General features: G+C 47.9%; 1 long non-coding RNA gene across 1 annotated transcript; it reads right to left on the bottom strand.

Moving 5' to 3' along the window:
- Nucleotides 1-209: 209 nt before the first annotated feature.
- On the bottom strand, nt 210-444 carry LOC123410548. Its single transcript, XR_006613051.1, has 2 exons — nt 352-444; nt 210-245 (listed from the first exon to the last, which is right to left on the bottom strand). It is a non-coding gene; the product is annotated as an uncharacterized LOC123410548 (long non-coding RNA).
- Between the last annotated feature and the right edge of the window lie 4,929 nt (nt 445-5,373).

Here is a 5,373-nt window from a genome sequence, read left to right as displayed (position 1 = left end):
TAGCCATGAGATCAGTAACATTTACTAACCTTGATGAGGCCCTCTTGGAAAAGTATCTCAATCACTTCCTTTAAAATGGGTAACAGACCAGAATGATGCACTCCAATGCCGCGTTTCAATAAGGGAAGCATATTTGAAACCTGGGGAAGCTTTTTGTCATCGTCTGTAAGCAAATCCATGGCACTCCAAAAAATGGTTTCAATGTTCACTTTCTCATCATCCCCATTCAAGTCCATCTTGGCCATCTACAACACAAGCAGGACAGTCAAAATCAACCAAGACATTTACTTCCTTGAGCCAAAGAATATTACTATCCTGCAAAGCGACCATCAATCTAGATAAGGAACTTACCTGCATGGCAAGAAATTCACACTCTCTTTTGCTGAAGCTGAAAAGTATCACAGGGTCATATTGACGTTGAATTATCATTTTCACCATCTTGAATATGTCTCTTTCTACATTAGTTTTGCCTGCCGAGACAATGCCTTTTTGCCGCTTACCGTTTTCCTTCTTCTTGTCATTGCCACTAGCAGGGGCAAGGACATTCAGAGATTTCTAAGAAATGTCCTCTCTGAACTTGCCATTTTCATCAACGACCAGGTATAAGCCATCACCTCCAGCAGGAAATACATAGTGCTGGAGAGGTGTAGGTCGATAGTCGGTGTATACTATATGACAAGGTTGCTTATGTACCTGAGAAACAAAATCATACTATTGTCATTATGTAGAACACATATATGCTGAAAATATAGATGGATGGTTGACCATGTAGTGCATTGTAGCAAACAGATATTTATGTGCATCAACAGAATGATGTTTATGTGTGTGTCCCTTAAATTAATCACACCATGTTTCTATTTGGATAAATAGGATCTAGGGGAACAACAACCACTTTCATGCAGATATTATTTACACGTATCTAAGTCCCAAGCAATTCGACACACTCTTTGACTGCCATCAAATTTCAGAACGTCAAAATAAAAGAATAGCATTCCAGCTAAAATGAAAGTTTGTATTATAAAGCATAAACATAATTCTGTAACACAAGCTACATATTACAAACTCTGAAGTCAAACCCCACAACAATCTTTTTGCTAGAAGCATAACCATTTTAGGGAAGATTGGTAAAACTAAAGGAAATCTATCTCCTCTGATAAGATCGCACACAAGTGAAAGTAAAAAGACTTGAGTGAGTCAAACTAGAAGCACCACAACTAAAAAATGTGCAAAGAAGTGAAAATGCTATGTGTGCAAGTGCATACATATATTGTAAACTGTTTCGTATTGCATACTTATCAGAAATTAGAAGAATGGAAATTAGTTTAATTATTTCAATTCAAGCCAGAAACTTAAAATACAGTTCACACCAGCATATGTGAACTAGTACAATAGTGTGCCAGATAACAACATACTGTTGATCTGCAGAAAAAAAACATAGTGCTCCATACTTCACAATATTAAAGCTAAAGATATAGTAACAGAAGTCACATTCGACACACATATAAACATGATGGAACGGCAGCAGCAATGCAGGACTCACTAAGAATGGTTAAAAAAATGCAGAAATAGTTCAAATATGTGGACCACTAATTATGAATTCAGACAGTGATTTCAAGATACTTACGCATCCTTGTGAAGTTTACAACTGCTGAATATACCACAGACGATATGGCGGGCAAAACAAACATAGGCAGCACTCGTATTGCCCTCATTTGCCAAGTGAGATCTTCGTCTCTTGTCATCATGATGGCATAACCTACAGCCACAGCCTGAGAATAGGACCAACTATTAAGAAGGCACAAATTGTTTGTTGGATACTTAGTACAAAAATAGCCATTACTAGTCTAATATAAATGTAACCCATAGAAGTGCAGCACTCAATAATTCACATAACTAGAGGATCGCAGAGGCAAACTGTGAATCCCCAAACAGACTCTCACCATAGCATATGAGGAAACCGGTGTTTCCTTTTCAGCAGATACTCAAAAAATAAACCCTCTTAGCAATCCTACTTAGTGTTGTTCTAATGATACCTCCAATACACCAAACTGCAACTAGATTATAAATATTGTTCCTGGAAATACACAAATTGCGCAACATTTGTTTCTTATGCATTGACAATCTAAACATATAATTAAACATACATCAATTTCTACTTTGAAAACAGTAGCACACAACTGAACATTTTGGGCAGGTGTACACAGTAATAACTCCAAAAGGAAAGGAATGAACAAATAGCATTGATTTGTGAACATGAATATCTGACAGAACAATCATAGCCAAAATATGTGCATCTCTTCCCAGTAAGAAGATCTACTCTAGAATCTATGAACCAGAAATGCAGTGTATCCGCCCATGTGGCCAACTGGCCATGTCTAATCAGCATGGATGCTCCCGAACTTTCAAAGCACTCTGTCTACTTCGTTCCAACAAAGCTGGTCCGCTTTTAACCTCCAGGGAAAATATAACACCCCAATCGCATGTTCACAACCTGGCACACGACCGCGTACGCGCACGCACAGAAGCACGGAAAGAAAAAGAAAAACTCCCAAGGTTCGACCGAGAAAACATTGAGGCAGCCAAATCTCCGAGCGTGAACAAATGGAATCACCATGAATCCAAACCTAGGCGCATCCACGGCCGCTAGAGCAGACCATGATCATCTCAGATATGGCATCCACACGCGTAGTAAATTGGAGAAGGAACAAACAACGGGATGGTTAGGGGATTTAGCGACCTCGGCGACGACGGAGAGGACGATGATGTCACGGATGGTGTGGCGGGAGAACTGGGTCCGGCGGCGCATCCACGCGTGCACGGCGGCCTCCTCCTTGGTCAGGTACTACAGGCGCTTCTCGTAGTCCTCACGACCGCCGAAGATCCCGCGCCACATCCTCCCCAGCACCCCTCCTCCCGCCTTCTTCTTCTCCCCCTCCTCCTTCCCCTTGCCCTTGGCCTCGACCGGCTCGCCTGCTCCGTTCGCCGGCGTGGAAGCCATTGCCGGGGCTCGTGGATCTGCGCGCAGCGGGATCCGATAGGGAGGGTGGGGTGGGGAAATGAGGACGATGGATGGAATGCACGCGTCCAACCACACAAGCAGTAGAACCGGTTAGCAATGGCGCACCCCCGAGCGGTGCGCCTTTAGATTTTTTTTGATAGCAATGGCACATCCCCATGCAATGCGCCATTAGTAATCTTTTTTTTATATAGCAATGGCGCATTTCAAAAAGGTGCGTCATTAGTAATCTTTTTTTTGGATAGCAATGGCGCACCCCAGAGAGGTGCGCCATTAGTAATATTTTTTTTGGATAGCAATGGCGCTCGGGGGGGAGGGATGGGGTGGGTGGTGCGCTCGACCGATTCCGTTCGGGGGAACCGAGCGAGGAGACATGGGAGGGTGCAGGGGGTCGGCGGCGGCGGTGGAGCGGGGGAGGGTGCGGGGGTCGTCGGCGACGGTGCAGCGGGGGAGGGTGCAGGGGGTCGTCGGCGGCGGTGGAGCGGGCCGGGGAGGGTGCAGGGGGTCGTCGGTGGCGGTGGAGCGGGGGAGGGTGCGGGGGGTCGTCGGCGGTGGTGGAGCGGGGGAGGGTGCGGGGGGTCGTCGGCTGCGGTGGAGCGGGCCCGGGAGGGTGCGGTGGGGTCGGCGGCGGCGGTGGAGCGAGGGAGGGTGCGGTGGGTGCTCGGCGGTGGTGGAGCGGGGGAGGGTGCAGGGGGTCGGCGGCGGCGGTGGAGCGAGGGAGGGTGCGGGGGGTCGTCGGCGGCGGTGGAGCGGGCCGGGGAGGGTGTGGGGGGTCGGCGGCGGCGGTGGAATGGGGGAGGGTGCGGGGGGTCATCGGTGGCGGCGGAGCGGGCCGGGGAGGGTGCGGGGGTCGGCGGCGGCGGTGGAGCGGGGGAGGGTGCGGTGGGTGCTCGGCGGCGGTGGAGCGCGGGAGGGTGCGGGGGGTCGGCGGCGGCGGTGGAGCGAGGGAGGAGGCACCCGAGACAAGCTTGGAGGAGGTGGAGAGAATGAAAGTGGGGAAAGTGAGTGTGGTAGGTGGCTCTCCAAAATATCTAGCTGGTCCGAGGTTACTAATGGCGCACCACCTACAAATGCGCCATTAGTAACCTTGGTTACTAATGGCGCACGAGCTCGTGGTGCGCCATTAGTAGTTTTGCAAAAAATAAAATATATATATATATAGTAGTGGCGCACCACCTACAAATGCGCCATTAGTAACCCTGATTACTAATGGCGCACCAGCTGGTGGTGCGCCATTAGTAGTTTTGCAAAAAAATAAAAAAAAATATAGTAGTGGCGCACCACCTACAAATGCGCCATCAGTAACCCTGGTTACTAATGGCGCACCAGCTGGTGGTGCGCCATTAGTAGTTTTGCAAAACAAAAAAAAATATAGTAGTGGCGCACTGGGTGAGTGGTGCGCCATTAGTATCCATCACACTAATGGCACACCTGCACATGGTGCGCCACTGCTATGTAGTAGTGGCGTACTACTTGTCTGGTGCGCCATTAGTGTCTATATCATCTATAGCCCTTTTCCTAGTAGTGTCTCTGGCAGAACTACACTCGTGTTTTTCTATCTCGTTGGGCTGTTTTGATCGTGCTAAGCGGTAGTACCGCTCCCTCGTGCGGTAGTACCTCTTGAGCATGACTTGTGGGCATAACGGTTGGATTCGGGTAGCCTATTTAAGGGGGCCATCTTCCCCAATGGTCCCTATGCTTTGAGCTCGTATTCTCTCCCCATTGTTGCCCTTCTTCGAGCTTGCTAACTCAAAATACCTCCAATGACTCTTGCTAGTTCTTGAGGGAAAAGAGAGAGGAGATCTAGATCCACATTTCCACCAATCACTTTCTCCTCCATGTCAGGGGAACCCCTTGGATCTAGATCTTGATGTTCGTCGTGTTCTTCTTCGTTCTTACTCTCATTTTATTCTGTAGCATTAGTTGTTGTGGTGGGATTTGAGAGAGAAGGACTTGTGCACTCCATGTTCTCTTGCCATTCATTTGGTGCATAGGTTTGAGTTCACCACGGTGATACATGGAAGTGAAGTTTGAGAAGCTTATCACTCTTGGGTGCTTGGTACATTAGTGTTGGGGAACGTAGTAATAATTCAAAATTTTCCAACATGTCACCAAGATCTATCTAGGAGATGCTAGTAACGAGAGAGAGGGAGTGCATCTTCATACTGTTGAAGAACGATAAGCGGAAGCGTTGCAAAAAATGCGGTTGATGGAGTCATACGCGCAGCGATTCAAATCGCGGAATATCCGATCCAAGCACCGAACGAACGAGGCCTCCCTGTTCAACACACGTACAACCCGGGGATGTCACCTCCTTCTTGATCCGGTAAGGGGGGAGGAGAAGTTGAGGGAGAGCT

This window comes from Hordeum vulgare, chromosome 1H (assembly GCF_904849725.1).
Source record: "Hordeum vulgare subsp. vulgare chromosome 1H, MorexV3_pseudomolecules_assembly, whole genome shotgun sequence".
Taxonomy (NCBI): Eukaryota; Viridiplantae; Streptophyta; class Magnoliopsida; order Poales; family Poaceae; genus Hordeum; species Hordeum vulgare.
Note: the sequence above shows the minus strand (reverse complement) of the source record. Positions and strands in the feature narration are given on the sequence as shown.